The 24,946-nt window shown below is 37.4% G+C and overlaps 1 protein-coding gene across 1 annotated transcript in view; it reads right to left on the bottom strand.

The window, feature by feature from the left end:
* The window catches only part of sema4ba (sema domain, immunoglobulin domain (Ig), transmembrane domain (TM) and short cytoplasmic domain, (semaphorin) 4Ba), an 81,281-nt gene extending 56,813 nt beyond the window's left edge, over nt 1–24,468 (bottom strand). The window contains exon 1 of the mRNA XM_083552658.1: nt 23,950–24,468. The gene's annotated coding sequence lies outside the window, so the exon portion shown is untranslated. The remainder of the gene's footprint in view (nt 1–23,949) is intronic.
* Between the last annotated feature and the right edge of the window lie 478 nt (nt 24,469–24,946).

The raw sequence follows: 24,946 nt of genomic DNA, 5'->3' as shown, positions 1-24,946 counted from the left end.
CAGAGAACACTTTGTAATGTAACATTAACAATTTAATTGATTATCAGTTCAAGTTTTGGCTCTATTTAGAGGAGCCCATAATAATGAACTCAATATTGACTACCCTTGTACTATCAGCTCTTGATCTGATAATGCATCTTTATGTCAACTGCTACAAATGTGATAATTTACGTTCTTATAACCAACAGTGGCATGGAAGTGCCCCTGAAAACATCTCTTACTCACACAGTCTAAATTTACATAATTGCACCAGTCTCCTTTTACATATATTGTGAAAAGTAAATTAGGACCATCACTAAACCAGTACCACAACAGCTGTGAAAAAAATTTAAATAAATAAAATGGTCCATGTTTAAACACATCAGATTCAGAAGAAAGAAGGGTTTGCTACTTAGCATTCTACCTAAGTTACCTGTGGGTGTTAACACATTAAATAAAAAAACATGATAACATTTATTGAGGTGGTGGTATTAGTTTTTGTTGCTTTCAATTATTCGCACATGCGGAAATCTTTAGACTTGTTTAAAATGTTGCAATTTAACAGCAAGAAATTCTCAAACATTTGTAAAAATGGCAAAATTTCGCTTTCAGCTACTAGAATCAAAAGAGGTTCCTTGTTCACAACCACAATTTCTTTTCTGGCATGATCAATGTCATATTGATGAAAAATCCACCTAGATTAGTGGTGTCAATAAAATATACACTCCAAGCTGTAGAAAACAATGAGGCTGTAAATTGCAAAAGGATTAGCGAACTATCTTAAATCCATTAATCTGAACAGACTCAAGGATTTTCTGTCCTGTGGTTTCCATTGCACATGCTCTAGTTTCAAAGTCCTAAAAAACTAGAAAAAGAAGACCACTCATATATACAGTCATTTGGGCAACATCTGTGTTGTTGATGCTATCTTTTAATAAAATAATAGAGAATGCATCTTGCTTTTGAAACTACATTAACCGTCCAACAATCTACATACACCCTCAATAAATTATTGTGCTCTGAAACCAGGACCATCGATGATGTCCAATCACCCAATCCTGGCCTTACTGCCCAAATTTTGTCCATGTATGAACCACCTTCTCAACCATAGTAAACTTAAAAGGAGAGAATCAACAAGAATGCTGTTTAACAGGCACCTCATCTTTAGTTTCAAGATTATGCACGGCCAGTTTGCTGAGACCACACCTGTCTCAAAACACCTTTACAAAATGTTTTTTTTTTCTAGCCTGCTTGCTGCTAATGCACAGCATTGCCAAGGTGGTCATACACAGTCTTCATACCATCTTAGTTTCCTACTAGGGATGCCACAATGCTCAATATAATATCGAAGCGTTCGGTACGACATCCACGGTTCAATACGCGCTTGTGAATTGCGGTTTTACGTTTAAATAATTTATGTGCTTTTTATTTCTCTCCAAATTGACTGTTTGTGTGTGCCTGTAAGTCTACGAGCTGAGATGAGGAAACTCCTCCCCGCGAGTAAATGTTCAATCACTATGCTCTAAAGTTAGGGGGCGCTGAACCATCATTTCACACTTTAACATGGCGAGCGGTGGTGAAGTGAGGCTACGGTACAAGGAGGCACCGGCGTCTTTTTTAATCTGTGGTGTGGAGATATTTCGGTTTTGCTGTTGAGTATAATGCCGAGGAACAAAAAACGGTAAACAAAAAAATTACTGTCTGCAATCATTGTTTTACACGTGTAACCTACTCAAACGGAAACACTTCCAATATGATTGCACATCTGCGGCGCCATCACCCAGCAATATCAATGTCTGAAGGCAGGATAGCAGAGCAGGTAAATAAAGTCCTCCAAAAAACAACAGTCCCTCGCTGAATCCTTCCAGCATACATACCCAACTGGTTCCGAGAGACACATGAAAATAACACAGGCAGTGGGGGTGTTCATTGGCAAAGATTTGCAGCCGTTTTCAGTGATTGGAGATGCGGGCTTTTGTCATCTTATAAAAACACTCTATCCGCGTTACAGACTACCGTCTCTTTTTCACTTTTTTCAGCTCCTAAATAAATCCCGACCTCTATGAAAAGACATGCAACAGTATTGTGTACGAATTGGCTCAAGCACAGAGCCTTGCTCTGACCACAATTGGTTGGACCTCGCGGGCAACCGTCAGTTACCTCACTGTAACTGTTCACTACATGTCGGATTGGGAAAAGAAAAGCGCTGTACTCCAAACCCGTCCCCTGTATGAAAGTCATACAAGCGCTCATTCGGCAGAAGAGTTGACAAACGCAGTGAATACATGGGAGTTGAGGAGGCCAAATGTGTTTAGGAATTTATGGTGTTTCCCAGTTTGTACATGGGCCACCAGAAGCTGTGAGATGTCGGTGTTAATTTTAAAATATTGTTTTTTTTATATTAGACAAAACACTAGGAACCAGTGGACTTGACTTTGCTTTTAAGTAAAATAAAGGAGTATTGCAATAAATCGTTTTTTTTTGTTTCTTCTTAACCTATTACTGTTCCTATTGCCTAAACATAGAATAACAAAAAACACTTATGTGTTAAGCCATCAGAACCAAACCGAACCGAAAACCGTGGTTAAAAACCGAGGTACGTATTGAACCGTGGGCTAACTGTATTGTTGCATCCCTATTTCCTACATGTACTCCCACATTTTTTTTTTGTCACCAATTGAAATAAAATATAGTGCCCACAGTCTGTAAGGAAGATAAGGTAAAGGGCCAAGTAAACTGTATGTGTAATGCCACGTTAATGCATAGCCTGCTGTAACACCTAAAGTGTAATATTAGAGCCTCAAGCTTACTAAATATCATTAAGTACTACGAAGTTTAGATAAAGTTTTGCAGTTATTTGTTAGGCATGGCAAGGCCACCACATTGTGTCTTGATCTTGTACTGGATGATACCAATTCCTTAAACAAACACTATCCACTGACTATTCCTCAAAAGAAGTATGGTTAGTTGACTTCAATTTGTGCACATCATCCTGAAGGTAATGTCTGCTTCCACAAGGCCAACAGCATTGTGGCTGATCCCACACACCCCTCACACCCAAGCTTTATCCTCTTACAGTCTGGAAAAAAAAGGTGAGAAACACATAACCCTAGATTGTGTAACAGTTTCTTACTGCAAGCCATTCAGTACTCAATACAATGGGACTGGATTCACACACACAAACGGACAAACTCATTGAATGTTTCAGCAATTTTGTGCAAACAGTGTTTAAATGTACAGTATTAATTTTTATATAGACAAATTTTCATTATCACAATCTACTTTAATGGTTGACGCTGCAGTGACACTGTCTTGTGCTGTTTTGCACGAAATGTTTCACACATCCACTTTAAATACTGTTAATATTTTGTTTTATGTAGCACCCTGGTCCTAGGGGAACGTTGCTTTATTTCCCTTTTTTTTGTTTTGTTTTTTACTGTATATGGTTGAAATGACAAAATAAGCCTAAATAGATTACTCCCTTGCATGTTTTCTAAGATTGACCAGGACCTGATCACTATTTTGCTCTTTATTAACATTATGCCTTGTTAGAGTTTGGTAAAAAAAAAAGGATTGTTTTGGTAAAAGCTTTTGGTCTGCAGCAAAGTTCAGGCACTGTATTGTGAAAATTAAAGTGCCTCCTCTTCTATCTATAAAATCTATGGTTTTATGTAACAGTACAGAAAATAAATATCAGGGCATAATAATAAAATCCTGTCTATGGCAGGTCGTAAAATTAGGTAAATACAACCTCAGATGAACAACACAACATACAGTGCCATTATTTATTTTTGCAAAAATGGAAAAGCTATATGTGAAAAGCTAAGTACATCTTTAACATAGCTTCCATAGGATTTAAGAGGCTAAGTGGCAGCCAGGTGATGCTAATCAAATGCTATTAACTGATCATTAGCAAGTGTGACACCTCAATGAAAGCTGATGTTTTAGCAGTTTGCTGGTCTGGAGCATTTAATGCCAAGGAGGGAAGACATCAGCAAGCTCTTAAAGTAGCAACTGGTACAGCCCATTAAACTGGGTAGGATTATAAAGTCAACTATTTAAAGTCCATCATTTTACAGCAAGTAACATAAATCACAAGTGAAAAACAAACAAGACAGTTGACAATATTCCCACGAGTGGTGGTCCCAGGGTCAGACACTGCAATGCTCAGGGAAATGGCAAGGGTTGCCAGGAGAAAATCTCTTCTCTCTAAAAAGAACATGGCAGCAAAGCATTGAGCTTGTACAAACCACAAGACAACTGGAACAATACTCTTTGAACAGATGAGAACAAAATGGAAATATTTGCCCAATTTACCCTGTGCCACATTTAACAAAAAAACAAACAGCATATAAGCACAAACACCTCACACCAACTGTCAAGCCATAGTGGAGGGGTGATGATTTGGGCTTGTTTTGCTGCCATAGTGAAGGGGTGATGATTTGGGCTTGTTTTGCAGCCACAGGACCTGGATAACTTGTAGTCAACTGTGAGGTCATCTGCCTGAATGCTAAAGACTGGTTAAAATATGGTCATGCAACTGTAGAATGATTTCAAGCACACCTGCAAATCTACAATAGAATGGCTGAAAAAAAACCACAATCAAGGTATTACAATAGCCCTGTAAAATCTAGACATCAAACCGGCTGAAATGCTATGGCAGGAACTTAAGAGAGCTGTGCATAAACAAATGCCTGCTATACTCAAAGAACTGAAGCAAAATTTTAAGGAAGAACAATCCAAAATTGCTTTAAAACAATTTGAGAGACAAATTTATACAGTGAGTGATCAATTCAATTCATTTTTATTTAAATAGCTCTTTTAACAATGAACATGGTCTCAAAGCAGCTTTACACAGATAATGAATATGTTCTTTATAAGTAAGTTTGTCCCTGATGAGCGAGCCGGTGGCGACTACTTCAAGCTGCTAAAAGTTGTTCGACAAGCCATTGAATCATAATGTATACTTAGATTTTCTATACGATTTCTCCAATTCGACTTGATTTTTATTAAAATAAATAATGGTAAGGTGTAATGACATGACTGTAGGTGATAACCTATTAAAGCAACATCCACACGAATGCCAGGATCCAAGGTTTCCCAGCAAAACACTTGCCCATATGTCACATTCTCTATGCCAGCTTGAATAATACTGTGATCTTTACTTGATATAATACATTTTACAAAGATTTTCCAAATACTCCTATTGCTATTCATGCAATAATAAATAATTAACCGACAAAATTTTTATTACAAATAAAAAATTTGAAACGTGACAAGCTGAAAGCCTATACAAATGAAAAACTTAAACATATGAACTAGAACAATAGTCATATAAAACAATGAACAACTGTCAAATGGAAAATGTATATTTGCAATGCTGCTAAAGTTTATTTCTAGCAAGCCATGTTTTAATAGTAATTATTGTAAATAGTAACAAGGCTTGGCCCCTTTATCGATTGGCCAAAAACATCAGCAACATTTTTTAACTAATGCCTAGGAAGACAATATTTACTTTCTGTTTTTAAATGATGACAAACTAAAAAAAAATAAAAAATAGTTTTTGGATACGAAATTAAACTTTATAAGACAGTTTACGCTGTCACCCAAAGAAAAATACCTTGGTTATACTTTTTTTAATTCCATGCCAGAACCAAAATCACAACATTTCCACAGGTAAAAATTCTGACAGGGTAGTAAGTATACTTGAAATTAAAGTTATAAAGTTATCAAATTTATATATATATATATATATATATATATATATATATATATATATATATATATATATATATATATATATATATACAGTGGGTACGGAAAGTATTCAGACCCCCTTAAATTTTTCACTCTTTGTTATATTGCAGCCATTTGCTAAAATCATTTAAGTTCATTCTTCTTCCTCATGAATGTACACACAGCTCCCCATATTGACAGAAAAACACAGAATTGTTGACATTGTTGCAGATTTATTAAAAAAGAAAAACTGAAATATCACATGGTCCTAAGTATTCAGACCCTTTGCTGTGACACTCATATTTAACTCAGGTGCTTTCCATTTCTTCTGATCATCCTTGAGATGGTTCTACACCTTCATTTGAGTCCAGCTGTGTTTGATTATACTGATTGGACTTGATTAGGAAAGCCACACACCTGTCTATATAAGACCTTCCAGATCACAATGCATGTCAGAGCAAATGAGAATCATGAGGTCAAAGGAACTGCCTGAAGAGCTCAGAGACAGAATTGTGGCAAGGCACAGATCTGGCCAAGGTTACAAAAAGATTTCTGCTGCACTTAAGGTACCTAAGAGCACAGTGGCCTCCATAATCCTCAAATGGAAGACGTTTGGGACGACCAGAACCCTTCCTAGAGCTGGCCGTCCGGCCAAACTGAGCTATCGGGGGAGAAGAGCCTTGGTGAGAGAGGTAAAGAAGAACCCAAAGATCACTGTGGCTGAGCTCCAGAGATGCAATCAGGAGATGGGAGAAAGTTGTAGAAAGTCAACCATCACTGCAGCCCTTCACCAGTCGGGGCTTTATGGCAGAGTGGCCCGACGGAAGCCTCTCCTCAGTGTAAGACACATGAAAGCCCGCATGGAGTTTGCTAAAAAAACACCTGAAGGACTCCAAGATGGTGAGAAATAAGATTCTCTGGTCTGATGAGACCAAAATATAACTTTTTGGCCTTAATTCTAAGCGGTATGTGTGGAGAAAACCAGGCACTGCTCATCACCTGTCCAATACAGTTCCAACAGTGAAGCATGGTGGTGGCAGCATCATGCTGTGGGGGTGTTTTTCAGCTGCAGGGACAGGACGACTGGTTGCAATCGAGGGAAAGATGAATGCGGCCAAGTACAGGGATATCCTGGACAAAAACCTTCTCTAGAGTGCTCTGGACCTCAGACTGGGCCAAAGGTTTACCTTCCAACAAGACAATGGCCCTAAGCACACAGCTAAAATAACGAAGGAGTTATCACAACAACTCCGTGACTGTTCTTGAATGGCCCAGCCAGAGCCCTGACTTAAACCCAATTGAGCATCTCTGGAGAGACCTAAAAATGGCTGTCCACCAACGTGTACCATCCAACCTGACAGAACTGGAGAGGACCTGCAAGGAGGAATGGCAGAGGATCCCCAAATCCAGGTGTGAAAGACTTGTTGCATCTTTCCCAAAAAGACTCCTGGCTGTATTAGATCAAAAGGGGGCTTCTACTAAATACCGAGCAAAGGGTCTGAATACTTAGGACCATGTGATATTTCAGTTTTTCTTTTTTAATAAATCTGCAACAATGTCAACAATTCTGTGTTTTTCTGTCAGTATGGGGTGCTGTGTGTACATTCATGAGGAAGAAGAATGAACCTAAATGATTTTAGCAAATGGCTGCAATATAACAAAGAGTGAAAAATTTAAGGGGGTCTGAATACTTTCCGTACCCACTGTATATATATGCAGACTGTTTTTATATATATATATATATATATATATATATATATATATATATATATATATATATATATATATATATAAAAAACAGTCTGCATCTTTCATTTTAAGTATATAATATAAATATATCTAATCTAAGGTATGGTCAGGTATGTACCTGAGTTTCTGAGTCACGGTTTAATTTCGGTACGGTTAGGGGGACGAAATGGAAAACAAAATTGCTTGTGATTTTTTTTTTTATTTAGTAACAGTTTATTATTATTAACATTTGTGATTTCTTAGCGTTTTCATGCATGCGCAAAACAAATCTTTTTCCGGTGCTAACTCTAGTTTAATTTTTTTATACTGCTATCATTGTTGGGTTTGTTTTCAAGTTTAAATGATAATAAAAAAATGCACTTAAATTGCGAGGCTTAGACTAAACAAACTTGCAGTCTGCCATTTAACACAGTCCTGAGGGAACTCAGATTTTAACGATGTATGAAGGTACACATGTATACCGAACCAAAAGCCCTGTACTGGAAAATATCGATATGAATATGTGTACCGTTACACCCCTTATATATATATATATATATATATATATACATACATACAGTGAGGAAAATATGTATTTGAAACCCAATAGAGAATCTTTGGAGGGAGCTCAAACTCCGTGTTTCTCAGCGACAGGCCAGAAACCTGACTGATCTAGAGAACATCTGTGTGAAGGAGTGGGCCAAAATCCCTCCTGCAGTGTGTGCAAACCTGGTGAAAAACTACAGGAAACGTTTGACCTCTGTAATTGCAAATAAAGGCTACTGTACCAAATATTAACATTGACTTTCTCAGGTGTTCAAATACTTATTTGCAGCTGCATCATACAAATAAATAGTTTAAAAATCATATATTGTGATTTCTGGATTTTTTTTTTTTAGATTATGTCTCTCACAGTGGACATGCACCTACGATGACAATTTCAGACCCCTCCATGATTTCTAAGTGGGAGAACTTGCAAAGTAGCAGGGTGTTCAAATACTTATTTTCCTCACTATATATATATATATATATATATATATATATATATATATATATATATATATATATATATATATATATATATATATATATATATACACACACACACACGGCCACTTTATTAGGTACACCTTACTAGTACTGGGTTGGACCCCCTTTTGCCTTCAGAACTGCCTTAATACTTCGTGGCATAGATTCAACAAGGTACTGGAAACATTCCTCAGAGATTTTAGTCCATGTTGACATGATAGCATCATGCAGTTGCTGCAGATTTGTCGGCTGCACAACCATGATGCGAATCTCCCGTTCCACCACATTCCAAAGGTGCTCTATTGGATTGAGATCTGGTAACTGTGGAAGCCATTTAAATACAGTGAACTCATTGTCATGTTCAAGAAACCAGTCTGAGATGATTCGCGCTTTATGACATGGCACGTTATTCTGCTGGAAGTAGCCATCAGAAGATGGGTACACTGTGGTCATAAAGGGATGGACATGGTCAGCAACAACACTCTGTAGGCTGTGGCGTTGACCCGATGCTCAATTGGTACTAATGGGCCCAAAGTGTGCCAAGAAAATATCCCCCACACCATTACACCACCACCACCAGCCTGAACCGTTGATACAAGGCAGGTTGGATCCATGCTTTCATGTTGTTGACCCCAAATTCTGACCCTACTATCCGAATGTAGCAGCAGAAATCGAGACTCATCAGACCAGGCAACATTTTTCCAATCTTCTATTGTCCAATTTTGGTGAGCCTGTGCGAATTGTAGCCTCAGTTTCCTGTTCTTAGCGGTCAGGAGTGACACCCGGTGTGGTCTTCTGCTGCTGTAGCCCATCCGCCTTAAGGTTCGACGTGTTGTGCGTTTAGAGATGCTCTTCTGCATACCTCGGTTGTTACGAGTGGTTATTTGAGTTACTGTTGCCTTTCTATTAGCTCGAACCGGTCTGGCCATTCTCCTCTGACCTCTGGCATCAACAAGGCATTTGCGCCCACAGAAATGCCACTGGATATTTTCTCTTTATCGGACCATTTTTTGTAAACCCTGGAGATGGTTGTGCGTGAAAATCCTAGTAGATCGGCAGTTTCTGAAATACTCAGACCAGCCCGTCTGGCACCAACAACCATGCCATGTTCAAAGTCACTTAAATCACCTTTCTTCCCCATTCTGACGCGCGGTTTGAACTGCAGCAGATCGTCTTGACCATGTCTACATGCCTAAATGCATTGAGTTGCTGCCAAGTGATTGGCTGATTAGAAATTTGCATTAACGAGCAGTTGGACAGGTGTACCTAATAAAGTGGCCGGTGAGAGAGAGAGTGTGTGTGTGTGTGTGTGTGTATATATATATATATATCTATATCTATCTATATATATCTATATATATATATATATATCTATATATATATATATATATATATATATATATATATATATATATATATATATATATATAAAAAAGAGAGTGGGCGAAAGAGAGAAAGATATAGATGTACAATGAATTTTACTTATTGACCTCTGAATAAATTATTACTCCAGGTAATATTAAAACAACTGTCATTACAAACAATAAACTATTTTGCTGTTCATTAATAACTGCTAACATGGTGAAGATAATGTGAATAAGTGAGAATAAGTGAGTAAGGACAGTTTATTTACAGGGTTCCTACAGGTTTCTTCAAGTTAAATTCAAGTCTTTTTAAAACCTTTTTAAGACCATTTATATAAAAAATTAATACCTATTTCACGTCCCTACCAGCAAAGAAAAACAAAATCCTTGAACTTGTGTTCATTTATTTTTTAAATGTGGAATGGGTAAAAGATAAGCCAAGCAGTGTGAAAAATAAAAACATTTCAGTAGGCTACAAGAAAGTTTGCCGAACAATGTTAAGTTGTTTTTTTTAACATGAGCTAGCTACTTATTCCATGCTGGGAATATTGGGAACTGAGAGACCCCTGAACAAAAACATCCAAAATCAGAACTCAACAATAAATTAAATTAAATTAAGAAACACAGTCAACTCCTTAGCTCTTCACTCAGGGCAGCAATGTCTTTATCAAGGACAGCCAGTTCCGTCAACTTCTCTTATGGCCTCTCCGCAAGAGGTTGGACCTTCCAGAAGCAGACGTGCACATCCAGCTTTGTTTTTCGTAGTCTTATTGAGACTCTCACCAAACATAAGAACGAACGGCGATTTGTTTACTTTGGACACCAGATCTTCTTTGATGTGGATAGCTAAACCAAACTTGGCTATGTAAGCTGTTTTGTCGGGACCGCAAGTAAACGTTTTAGCGAAGTCGGTGTCAGGGAACATGCACTTGAAAAGCTCTGAGATTCCCTCGTTTCCATTGTAGGACTGGTGTTTAGCGATTGTGTTAAGAGTCCACAACATCTCGGCTTTCATTGTTGGAGTGGACCCAAGAGCTGTGCGCAGCTCCACTCTAGTTGCGGCCATAGCTGGAGGGTCTGCAGCGCTAGCAGCAAGCTGGCTAAAATTAGTTGGTTGAAACACGCAGGCGATGAAAGGAGTTTGTTTTTGTCCATTGAGAGCGTTTATGTGCTTGGACGACTTGGCATGAGACTCTAATGCCTTCATTCCCATTGTACATAGCTGAATTCTTTTTTTTTGCATATGGTGCAAAACGCCTCAAAAACGTTGTTGTCCACTGGTTTTAACCAATGAGGAAAAGAGTTTTTATCCAGCCACGCTTGATTAAATGTACATTTCCCCATAACCTCAGAATGAAATTGGTAGCTAGCTAACGTAAAAACAAACTTTAAAAATATAACTGCGTGCGTCAGTCAACCTTTCCTGTGGAATGCTGAGATTTTCATTGATTTCTCGCGCTTCTCCTTTGCTTGTTGTGTTGTGTTGTAGTCTATGGCTGTGGTGTCGTAGCGCGTGATCTTCCTTTACTGAAGGCATCGCGTGTTCGCAGTATTTTGTACGGTGACCCGGGGCTGCGCTGCGTTCTCAATTATTGGTTCCGCCACTTTTTTACTACGTCATTTAATCAAAATAATCGTGGTTGACAAATGAAACTTTTGAGGAAAATTACAATATGGAGAAGTTACATACAGCCCACTTTTTAAGACCCAGACATCAAAATTCAAGACTTTTAAAGACTTTTTAAGGTATTATTTCCAAATTAATAAATTCAATGCTTTTAAGACTTTTTAAGACCCCGCGGGAACCCTGTATTTAACTGCAGCTGGCCAGACTGTAGCCTGTTTCACATTTTCAAGTTTGCCTGCCATTAAGTTTGACAAACAGCAAAAATAGGTCACAAAAATAAAAATAAAAAAATAAAACAAAATGGAAAATTAAAAATTGCAGGTAAACTGGACAAGATACTTCACAAATACAAGACAGAAACAAAGGAATATAAATGTGCACAAATGACTCAAACAAGAAAACGAGAACAGCTGTGTACATGAAAATATGTGGACACAAGGACCAAGGACAAAAGACAGGACACAAATCAAACGAAACACTTATAGCCTTACAAAAACGGAAGATGGGCTTGCAATGCTGTGCTTGACATGAAAGGGGATAAACATTGACATAACACCCCTACCAAAAGGCACTCTTTGCATATTGCTTACCACAAACCCTGGCCAAAGCGTTGTGGGCAAAATGTTCATGCTAATTCCTGGGTCATGAGGCACACATTGTCCAAATTCTGTATGGGCTTGCTAGGGTCATGTTACTGGAACCAAGCTTGGGAGACCAATCCTTCACCCCTGGTGTGGGCAGATCGTGCCAGTAGGCAGTCTTGTCGACATTTAGCTGGGGCCTTCTTGGGATACCACTTTGCAACCACTGGCAGGGGGCTTGACATGGAAGGCCACCTAACTAGCTTTTGAGCAAATGTGTCTTGGGAAACTGCCTTGCTGTCCTCTGGGGTGAAGAGGACATGGGAGGCCACCTCATCAGCCTCATGCATGAAAGAGTAGTGTGAGGCCACTTCATTAGTCTCCGGTATGAACAGTTCTAAAGATACCACCTTTTTCTGTTTGTGTGTGTGTGTGTGTGGGCATGTAGAAGAAAAATAGATATATAACAGATAAAAGATTTATGCTTAGGTTAAAGATGACGTTAACTATCCAAACCTGCATAGAACAATTAAGAACTATTTAAAAGAAATGTATCCAAGGCAAATTAAGGCATTAAACAATTGGACCTAGGCAGAGAAGTAACATAATTTTCTTGGTTGATCTTTTGTGCTTCTGCCTGAAAAAGAAATCTTTTGGGCTTCTGGGCAATTACTCTCACACAAAAGAACAAAAAAAAAAAAAAAAAAGGAAAGCATTTCTCTGATTCTCAGACAATGTGACATTGAGGGTGCCTCAATATAGTCTACTTATTGTTAGGCATGGTGGCACCTAGGCAATGGCATCTCAGTAATGTCTGCAATTTGAATAGACTAACTCATTTGAATATTTTGAGTAAAATACCCACTCCCAGACATCTGTATACTAGACAGCAAACTGTTACCCCCATATAACTGTCTACTCCACAAAGAATCAGGCCAAATAAATCTACAGCAATCACAGTCAACTTGTCATCACTTTGCTTAAGAAAACTCAATTAAAAGAATTTTCCTTGATTTAATAATTCTACATACAGAAGTTACGACGTTTAGTCAATTGTGTACAAAGAAAAAATGTGACTTGACAAAAAAAAAAAAAGACAAAAAGAAACACTTATTAATTCACAACTTCCATCAATATTAGAAGAACTGGTTCATCAGTCATATGCATGTAGTACCCTTACACTTTGGCCATGCAGGTCTAAGCTGATGACATAAGATGTTTATTAGGGTGGTAGCTATCGATTATTTCAGTTTTTGAGTATTCGACCGAATAATCCAATGATTAATTGAATATTAAAAGAGCAATACTAAATATACAAGAGAAAATATTTTAATAATTAATACATAATACATTAAAATGCAAATACAAATATATGAATAGAAAAGCATGAATAAAAACATTAAAATAAAACGTCATATAAAAAAAAAAAAAAAAAAAAAAAAAAAAAGGAAATGCACTATACAGTGTTTTCTTTATGCTTTAGTTTGAAATGATCCCAAACTTTGGAAACTTTCTGTCGTTTTCTTTGGGCCGTATCCTATGAAAGCCTGTTTCTGCCATTTCTTTTTTTTGCCTAATTCTGACTTCATTTCTCGCAATTCCACCTCGCAATCTGTCTTTATTTCTTGTAAACATCCAAAATTTCTGATGCATTCAACGGTAACCATGTTGCCGGCCTGAAGTGTGAAGCTGCTGTTGTATAAACTAGGCTCCTCTGCTTCATCTGTGTTGTTCCACCAGAGCTGATTGTTAGACAGAGTTCTCTCCAGGAATCAGAGGCTCGGTTTGTACCATGCAATGCTATTAATTGTAGCCCATTTAATTTTCAATGCAAAAAAAAGTCAGAATTGCGAGAAATAAAGTCGGAATTGCAAAAAAAAAAAAAAAAAAAAAATGGCATTAGGCAAACTTTTTTTTTATGTAGCAGAAAGGGCTTCCATATGAATCTTCTCCGCGACCCTCGCTGTCCTCTCCCCATTCCTCTATTTTTTCATTTTGCAGCGTTTTCTGTAGGGCTGCAACTAACGATTATTTCGATGAATTTCTTTTGGGGTTTTTTTTGTTTTTTTATGTTTTGCCTATAACCCTATATAAAACCCTAATTCAGGGTATTTATGTATAAAAGGGTACTTTAAAAATGCATAAGCCACATCTTAAATGTTGACATTTAAAAGCTTAGTGGCTGCTTGTTGAGCAGTGCATGGGAGATTTCTCTATTGAACAAATTCTTTCTATAAAAAAAAAAGACACAGCAATTAAGTATGCAAAATGAAGCAAATTCTGTAAATCAACATTTTTTATAAGATAATTGCAGATAACAAGCTTAAAAAAAATCTATATAAAATAAATACAACATTGTTTTGACATGTTTTGTTTTAAAATACACATTTTGTTGTGAAGTGTGAAGATATAAGCATCTAGAATATATAATTAATTTGATGTTGTATAGTAATTAACCAAAGCATAAATTAAATATACAAACATTGGAAACAAGCATTTGAATGTAGTAAAGCCGCAGTAAATCAAGTTTGATAACAGATAAGTTTACTGTTGTAGTAGACAAATGCTACTGAAGAGAATGTAACGAAACGTAGCAAGCTAACAGGCCTAATTGAAAAAAGGAAAAAATATGCACTGGTGTTTAAATGCATAAGCATTCCCTTAAAACCACAACAGGGACTAATAAATGTCATCGTTTACTGCTGCGGTTATTTGCTGCTTTAAGATTTACTGTTTGTTCTCACTGGTTTAACTGAATCCATTACTGTGTTGTGAGAGATATACCTAATAAAGTGGCCGGTGAGTGTATATGTGTGTATATGTGTGTATATATGTGTATATATATATATATATATATATATATATATATATATATATATATATATATATATATATATATATATATGTGTGTGTATATATATATGTGTGTGTATATATATGTGTGTGTGTGTGTATATATAGTGAGGAAAATAAGTATTTGAACACCCTGCTATTTTGCAAGTTCTCCCACTTAGAAATCATGGAGGGGTCTGAAATTGTAATCGTAGGTGCATGTCCACTGTGAGAGACATAATCTAAAAAAAAAAAATCCAGAAATCATACTGTATGATTTTTAAACTATTTATTTGTATGATACAGCTGCAAATAAGTATTTGAACACCTGTCTATCAGCTAGAATTCTGACCCTCAAAGACCTGTCAGTCTGCCTTTAAAATGTCCACCTCCACTACATTTATTATCCTAAATTGGATGCACCTGTTTGAGGTCGTTAGCTGCAAAAAGACACCTGTCCACCCCATACAATCAGTAAGAATCCAACTACTAACATGGCCAAGACCAAAGAGCTGTCCAAAGACACTAGAGACAAAATTGTACACCTCCACAAGGCTGGAAAGGGCTACGGGGAAATTGCCAAGCAGCTTGGTGAAAAAAGGTCCACTGTTGGAGCAATCATTAGAAAATGGAAGAAGCTAAACATGACCGTCAATCTCCCTCGGACTGGGGCTCCATGCAAGATCTCACCTGGTGGGGTCTCAATGATCCTAAGGAAGGTGAGGAATCAGCCCAGAACTACACAGGAGGAGCTGGTCAATGACCTGAAAAGAGCTGGGACCACCCTTTCCAAGGTTACTGTTGGTAATACACTAAGACGTCATGGTTTAAAATCATGCATGGCACGGAAGGTTCCCCTGCTTAAACCAGCACATGTCCAGGCACGTCTTAAGGTTGCCAATGACCATTTGGATGATCCAGAGGAGTCATGGGAGAAAGTGATGTGATCAGATGAGACCAAAATAAAACTTTTGGGTCATAATTCCACTAAACGTGTTTGGAGGAAGAAGAATGATGAGTACCATCCCAAGAACACCATCCCTACTGTGAAGCATGGGGGTGGTAGCATCATGCTTTGGGGGTGTTTTTCTGCACATGGGACAGGGCGACTGCACTGTATTAAGGAGAGGATAACCGGGGCCATGTATTGCGAGATTTTGGGGAACAACCTCCTTCCCTCAGTTAGAGCACTGAAGATGGGTCGAGGCTGGGTCTTCCAACATGACAATGACCCGAAGCACACATCCAGGATAACCAAGGGGTGGCTCTGTAAGAAGCATATCAAGGTTCTGGTGTGGCCTAGCCAGTCTCCAGACCTAAACCCAATAGAGAATCTTTGGAGGGAGCTCAAACTCCGTGTTTCTCAGCGACAGGCCAGAAACCTGACTGATCTAGAGAAGATCTGTGTGGAGGAGTGGGCCAAAATACCTCCTGCAGTGTGTGCAAACCTGGTGAAAAACTACAGGAAACGTTTGACCTCTGTAATTGCAAACAAAGGCTACTGTACCAAATATTAACATTGACTTTCTCAGGTGTTTAAATACTTATTTGCAGCTGTATCATACAAATAAATAGTTAAAAAAATCATATATTGTGATTTCTGGATTTTTTTTTTTAGATTATGTCTCTCACAGTGGACATGCACCTACGATGACAATTTCAGACCCCTCCATGATTTCTAAGTGGGAGAACTTGCAAAATAGCAGGGTGTTCAAATACTTATTTTCCTCACTGTATATATTATATATATATATATATATATATATATATATATATATATATATATATATATATATATATATATATATATATATATATATATATATATATATATATACACGCACACATATACAGCACACATATACAGTACAGACCAAAAGTTTGGACACACCTTTTTCATTCAAAGAGTTTTCTTTATTCTCATGACTATGAAAATTGTAGATTCACACTCCAGCTCACCCCTAAATCTCGATTGGGTTCAGGTCCGGTGACTGTGGAGGCCAGGTCATCTGGCGCAGCACCCCATCACCCTCCTTCTTGGTCAAAAAGCCCTTGATGTAGTGTGACTCTACAATTTTCATAGTCATGAAAATAAAGAAAACTCTTTGAATGAGAAGGTGTGTCCAAACTTTTGGTCTGTACTGTATATATACACACGCACACATTATATATATATATATATATATATATATATATATATATATATATATATATATATATATATATATATATATATATATAAATAATTTTTAGTATTATTATTATTTTTTTTTTAATCATTGTACTGTTTAAACTTTTCTTTCAGCGAAGACCAGGAGACTTGGATATCTTTCAGCAGTAGTCTTTATTGCAGACGAGCCTACATGTCAGAGTGTACTGCTTCAGTGCTACAGTCATCAAGTCCACTCTAAGAACTTAGCATTGTGTGTGTGTGTGTGTGTGTGTGTGTGTGTCTCTGTGTGTCTGTGTCTGTGTTTGTGGGTGTGTGGGTGTGGGGACACAAAGCACTCAGGTGATAAGTAATAACAAAACCTGCAAGGGAAGTAGCCATCCTGGCTCAGATAATCTCTCTCTCTCTCTCAGACCACTTTATTATCATAGAAATAGCGAAAGGTTCACACAGCTTTAGCATTCTCTCAGATCATTGGTTAAATCATGAGCAAATGGTTGCAAACACAGCAGGAGACGGAGACAAGGCAATACCTTTTCCCGTAGTTTCATACAAAATAGCATTAGGAGCTTGCAAACCTCCATCCAGCACTTTGTTTTTACATCATCATGTAATTTATGCTGTTACTTCATTTATCTCCTAAAGATGTATAATGTGTATATACAGTATATACACAGGTACAGCTCACAATATAGAAGAATACATTAAAACAACAATTAAAACATGACATTCCTACAGTACCCACAGAAAAGATTGAAAATAGTTTGATCATAGAGACATGTGCCTTGTAATTAGCATCACAGGTCTCTTCTAACTTGTAATCAGTCAGTCTGCCTATTTTTTAAGAGTGAAAAGTAGTCACTGTGCTGATGGGTATCATGGTGTGCACCACACTGAACATGGCAAACAGAAAGCTAAGTAGAGCGTTGTCTCAGGAGATTAGAAAGAAAATCATAGACACGCATGTTAAAGGTAAAGACTATAAGACCCTCATCAAGCAGCTTGATGTTCCTGTGACTACAGTTGCACATATTATTCAGAGGTTTAAGGTCCACAGGACAGTAGTCAACCTCCCAGAATGTAGTCGCAAGAGGAAAATTGATGACAAATTGAAGAGATGGATAATACAAATTGTATTATTGCCCAGAACAACTTCCAAGAGATGAGACGTGAACTCCAAGGTCAAGGTACATCAGTGTCAGATCGCACCATCCATTGCTGTTTGAGCCAAAGTGGATTTATTAGAGGACTCTACTGTTAAAAGTAAACCATAAAAAAAATAAATAACTGGAATTTTCTATAATGCATATCGACAAGCGAGAAAGTTTCTGGGAGAATGTCCTTTGGACAGATAAGAAAAACTGGAGCTTTTTGGTAAGTCACATCAGCTCTATGTTCACAGACTCATGAAAAATGAAAATGAAGCATACAAAGAAAAGTACACTGTACCTACTGTGAAACATGGAGGAGGCTTGATTATGTTCTGGGGCTGCATTGCTGCATCTGGCACAGGGTGTCTTGAATCTGTGCAGGGTACAATGAAATCTCAAGACTATCAAGGCATTCTGGAGTGAAATATGCTGCCCAGTGTCAGCAAGCTCGGTCATGCTTGCAGGCCATGGGTCCTCCAACAGGATAACGACCCAAAACACGCAGCTAAAAACACCCAACCCAAGAATGGCTAAGGACAAAACATTGCACTATTCTAAAGTGGTCTTCTATAAGCCCTGATTTAAATCCTATTGAACATCTGTGGAAAGAGCTGAAACATGCAGTCTGGAGAAGGCACCCTTCAATCCTGAGACAGCTGGAGCAGTTTGCTCACGAGGAGTGGGCCAAAATACCTGTCTACAGGAGAAGAAAACTATATACAGAAATTGCTTGATTGCAGTGATTGCCTCAAAGGTTTGTGCAACAAAATTTTAAGTTAAGGGTACTGTCATTTTTTAAATGCCCCTGTTGAACCACATTTCAAAAGCAATGTCTGATTTTCCTTAGTTACTTTTCATTCAAAAAAATTTTTTGTCAGTTTCAAGTTATTTCAGTGACCATTTTTGTTTTTTTCTGTCATTATTAGAAGGGTACCAACAATTTTATCCACATCTGTATGTTTCATAAGTATGGCTACTTATGACCAGAAGCAACTGAACACCTTCTAGAGAAAATCTATTCCACTTGCTCTCCTCCTAAAACCTCCTTAATTTAACCCCTAATTTATAAATCTGACCTCAAACCCTATCAGCTACTCTATAAATATTAGGTTTCATACAGCAATTCCCTTTTGTGTTCATTGACTTCGGTCTTTCTTTTGAAACGCATAGTGATAATATTACTTCGATAGCTGTTTTCAATCTCAGACGTATTGTTAAGACAAGAAATATAATCACTACACAATGCAGAAAAACTAGTTCAGGCTGTTGAGGATGTGCATAAACAACCTCTAGTTAGTTTAGAATACAGTAGCCAGTGGTACAGTCCCTACAAGATTCAGAAGATTTAATACCAGTCAAAGGTTTTACAACACCCCAATTTTAACCATTGCAAGTCAAGTAAGTAACCTGAAATGGTACAATGGTAAGAAGTAAACTATCAAAGGTAAAAAAAAAAAATTGTTACCAAAAATGTCAGAATAGATGTCAGAGAGTACAGTTTCCTAAAACATTAAAAGGCACTTGTAAAGTGAAGGAATCTCTGAAAGGGAAACAATCTGGCTGACCCAAAGCCACAACATAATCAGAAGAAATGTTTTTGAGAGTCAACAACATGCATAACAGAACAACAGCCTCTAACAGAGATTTAACACTGGTTGAAGTATCAAATCTGTTTCAGTAAACAGAGACCTTTAAGCTGCAGGTTTGACAGGTCAAGTGGCAAAAAAGGATTGCCTGGGCCACAAAGCACTGCCAGTGTGCTACTAAATACATGAAGATGTTCCTATAGACCGTTTTATAAACATTTTAAATCTTCATTTTATTATGCAGGGTTTTTGTATGCCACAAAGTAGACAAAAGGACGCTTCCTCAATGTGTGACACCAACTGTCAAACACAGAGAAGAACAAAAATATGGTCAGAGTTTATTTTGCTGAATCCAGATTGTGCGACTTTCACAGAGTGAGTGGCACACTAAACCAAAACTATATACTCCTTGGTATAATATTATTCTGTCAGGGTTTCATCCTACAATAAAACATTGACCCAAAACATACCTCCAGGCTGTGACAGAACTGCCTTAGAAGAACAGAACACGATGATAATTGTTTAATCATGGAATGGACAGCACAGTCTCCAGACTTAAAACCCATCAAGCTGGCTTGGGATAAACTGGACAGAAGGTTGAAATCAAAGCAAGCTACAAGTGCAACACATTTGTGGAAACTTCAAATTGAAATTGTTAAATTGTTTGTTTTATGCTTTAATCTAAAGTTCACTGAGACATTAAATAAAAACTAGAACAAATTGAGGTGCTCTAAAACTTTTGACCAGTAGTGTAGTACCACATCACATCTATCTCATTCACAATGTACTGGCTACACATGGATAACCAAATATTGTATTATAAAGCACTTAATGGTCTCACGCTGCAGTACACAATCCAACTTCTGAATCCTTATTACCTCGAATGAAGGTTGAAGATTTTTGTATGGGTACTCAAGGGTTTGGTAAACTGGAATGTTTACATTTTCATAAGTTGTTAATAATGTCATAAGTTCCTGGTAATAAAAATGCACTTTGGTAACTTGTATCATCTAGATATGGATGGGTTCCCTTTTTAATCTGTTTATTACAAAGGCTTCTTCCTCCAATTGTCTCAGTGTTTTTTTCTTGATGCCATTGTGTCTGGGTTGCTCATTTGGAATACATTTATACATTCAAATTTCAATCTATAATTTTAATATTTCTGCAAAGGTGCTTTGTGACAATATCCGTTGTACCATGTGCTATACAAAATAAAATGGACTCAGAAAACCTTTATATTTAGAAGACTACCGGGATTGTTAAAAAAAAAAAAAAAAAAAAAAAGCCTGTCTTTAACTAAATGTTTTTAGCAAGCGATTGCAATCATATACTAGGATACTATACCATACATTCAGCAGCAGACAGGAGCTATAATCTGATATAGGCTAGTGGAGACTGCAAGATTCAAAAACAGAATTAGTGTTACAGAGACTAACTTTCTTAAAAGCTAATGTGATGTTTCCATTACTTGCAATCCCATATTCTGACAAATTCCTGGCTGGATACCACCACCTAATACCCAGCAACTTCTTTACAGCCAAGTTTTAACAGTGGGAACTCAGCCTGTCACTGAGCTATTTAAAAAGTGAACATGACTCCTCTACGCCAGCCAACGTGGTAGGCTGACAAAAATAAATGGATCAGTGTGTAAAAGGTGTGGTCAAGTAAAGGGGTGGAATGTCCTATATAACAGATTGGCCACTGGAGCTCATTAAAACTATATGGAGAATAAATCTAAATAGCTGGAATGCTCAGAGATATCTGATTCCATCCTGCACATGCACTGTATCTGTATTCTACACATTTAAATGCTTGCTTATTGTAAAGGATACATTCAATACATATACAAATGTACAGAACATGATCCCACATGCTACACATTTAGAAGTATGAAGGTCAGTGACACTGACCCCTCAAAGGCCTCATTAACAAAAGGAGCAAGGCCATAAAATTAAATTATTTTTAACAAGAAAAATGTGACTGAAACTTAAGTTTAAAACATGCTTTTCCCTTGACAACCTCAAAAAGACCAATCAAATGCTTGTGATCTTTGACCCTATTCTAGCTGTGCTGCTCATTTCCAGAATTATGGCAGTGCTAGTAACAAGTGTGCTGGGAAACTGCCTTGACTATGACGTCCAAAAGAGGTTATTTTCAGCAACCACTATACACAACCTCCCCCATTCCACTCTCCAAGAGTGACCCATGTGTTTTGGGAAGACAACCCTCATTTTTATCATTCCTGAGTTACAGTGAATTACAGATTAACTGCTTATACAGTTTCACTTTGTTTATACAGTCTTTAGTGTACACCAAAGGGAAAAAAAAGTAAACAATACTTGCGGGTTTGGGGTTTACAAAAGCACCACATACTGTTCTTTTAATGATAACAGAACATTAAGTGAGATGTAGATCTCCAGGGGGAGTGGTAAACCTACAACAGTATAGGGTCAAAGCTATTCCCTAAAGCAGACGACATTCAGGAAAAGTGCAGTGTATTTACATTACTAGGTCTGTATGAGCATTGCTGAGGCATAATCTTCTTATCTGATTATTATATCAATAAATGAAACACAAGAAAAGGGCAAATGAAAGTCATATGCCTCCGAAAGACATACGCCTTTAAAACTGAAGCAAACAAAAGCTTAAAAATAAATAAATAAATAAATAACATTGAACGGGGCGATTCATACACCGTAAAGATGCTATAGTGTTACCATAACAATTTGTTGATTTGGAAAAGACATATTTCATACTCAGTCACATTCGATAAAAGAAGCATGCTGGTAAGTTACACTGAATGTCTGGTTTGATTCAAATATAGTTGTATAACAAACAAATTAGGAATGATCACAGTTTAGCAGTATTTTCAGAACGGTATAAACATCCCCCCCTTTACAGTGTATATCTGAATACAAATAACAAATACCAGTAGTTTAAGCTCTAAACACAGATTCACACAGAGATATGACATTGCATTGCAATGGTGTACATTTTGCTTTTTTTCATCAGGTTATAAATTAAATCGATTTGCATTGTTGATCTGCTGGAGCCAAACAAAAACTTTAAGATTTCCATAATTGTAAAAATGTACAAAAAAATAAAGACCTCTGGCTGTTTAAGGACTGTAAGGTTGCATGTCAATGACAGAAACTGCTAAATCTTATCAGCCAGACAAACCCTTTCTGTCAACCTCACATAGGGCTCCTTTCCCAAAGTGTTGTTCAGACAGGTCTGACCCAATAAAAACATCTCTGTCAGCATATTTGGTCTCTCTTTCCAGTACCTCCCTTGCAATTCCCCATTTCCTTGCAAATCCTGGCAGATCTACCTTTTCAAGAAAGCATAAATAATTTTATTTGTAGTATGATGAAATTAATTTTCATGTTACGATTGTCATCTTCCTGCATATTTTTTTTACACCCATATTTTCAAGTTGCCCACTTTATTTACAGATCAGCCCACTCTAGCACTAGTATCAAAAAGAATTACTCTTATTTCTCTGTGCCTTTTTTGTAGGTAGGTGTTTTTGTAAATCTCCTTAGAGGTGCTTTGAGATTAACGGACTTTTAACAAATTCTTAAAAGCTTTGCATTTGACATTAACACTATAAATCCCTATAAAGCACTACTAACTGGAATGATCCCCTGTGCAGTCTTTCCTCTTTTAAAATTCAAAGTATCAGCAGAAAGTCAGCTCAGCTGCAGTGGACTACATCATCCGAATACGTGATTTACCGCAACTGCCGATATCACGTACGCAGGGTTATGAGAATGGATTCAAATGGTTATAAAAAAGGGATCCAGTGAACCTCTGGTATGCTTTTAGTAAAATAAACATACTCTGTGATTTAATTGTATTTGTTAAGAAAATAAAGGGGCGGGGGTGCGGTGTCCTCGGCTATTCTAACACCATACAGACAGATAAGGTCTTGCTGCAGAGAGGAGTCTCAGAGTCTCCACCTGCCCCTTCCCCTACTGACACCAACATCGAAATAGAGCAAAGCAAAACCGCCCATTACAAGAAACATTGCTTCCCCGACTGGAGAAAACCAGCATTGTAAACATTGTTTGACACACTAAGCAAACACCCGACGGTCCAGGATCATCATACAGTTACCATTTAATTAGGCACTACGTAATCTGTACCGACCACCGAGGACTCACTTTTGTCCAGGCTTCTCGTGTGCACTCTTCAAAGCAGTCGGGGGAGATGAAATCTACAATTCCATGTTTTTGGTTTGTTGCATCTGGTAGCCAGATTGCAACAAATATCCTTCAATTTTGAACGTGAACAGGATTACGTTCCCACGTTTAAGTGATGTCGAATGCAGTTTCGAGCACGCTGCAAGCATATGCGTGGTGAGTTAGTGACACGCCGCTCTGCCCCTCCCCTCAACACAAAAGATAGGGAAGGTTCAGCAGGCAGGGCGAAGGCTGGAAGGGCGGAATACACGAGCGACGTATTAAAACACGATTTCGCACATTCAGCTTCCTTTTAAAACCTATTTAGAGGTATTGCATTGACTTTGGGAACTTGGGATATTGCAATAATTAAGCTGTCTATAAAACAGTCTAATTCCATCTGTACAAACGAATCTCATTTTAAAACCATCCCAGTTACTATGGGAACATATGCTTTTGGACAACCCGACTCCGTGTCTGTTTAGTTTAGAGCTTGAGTAATTCTATTAGCCATCCCGTGTGCTTTCGTAGTCCGGATAGAAACAATACTCGGCAACTATGGTTCCGCCGTAATGCAGTCAACGCAGACAAAATCAAATACAGTATTTATTTATTTATTTATTTATTTATTTATTTATTTATTTATTTATCACGAAGACCCAGGAATGTGGAGCAGTCTCCTGACTCTTAGACTCCTGATGTACACACTGTTGTTGTACTGTTGTTGATCATACATAGAGACACAGAAAATGTTTTAATTCAAATAAAATATGGGTTCATGAGGTTTGCAAATCATTGCATTCTGTTTTCATTTACATTTTCCACAGTGTCCCAACTTTTATTGGAATTGGGGTTGTGTGAATACAGTGAATATAAAAAGTGTACACACCCTTATGAAATTGCAGGTCTTCAAATAAAAAGACAGAAATAACAACATACATGTCAGACTTGTTACATCCTTAACAGAGGCATCGCAAAG

This window comes from Silurus aristotelis (assembly GCF_946808225.1).
Source record: "Silurus aristotelis genome assembly, chromosome: 10".
Taxonomy (NCBI): Eukaryota; Metazoa; Chordata; class Actinopteri; order Siluriformes; family Siluridae; genus Silurus; species Silurus aristotelis.
Note: the sequence above shows the minus strand (reverse complement) of the source record. Positions and strands in the feature narration are given on the sequence as shown.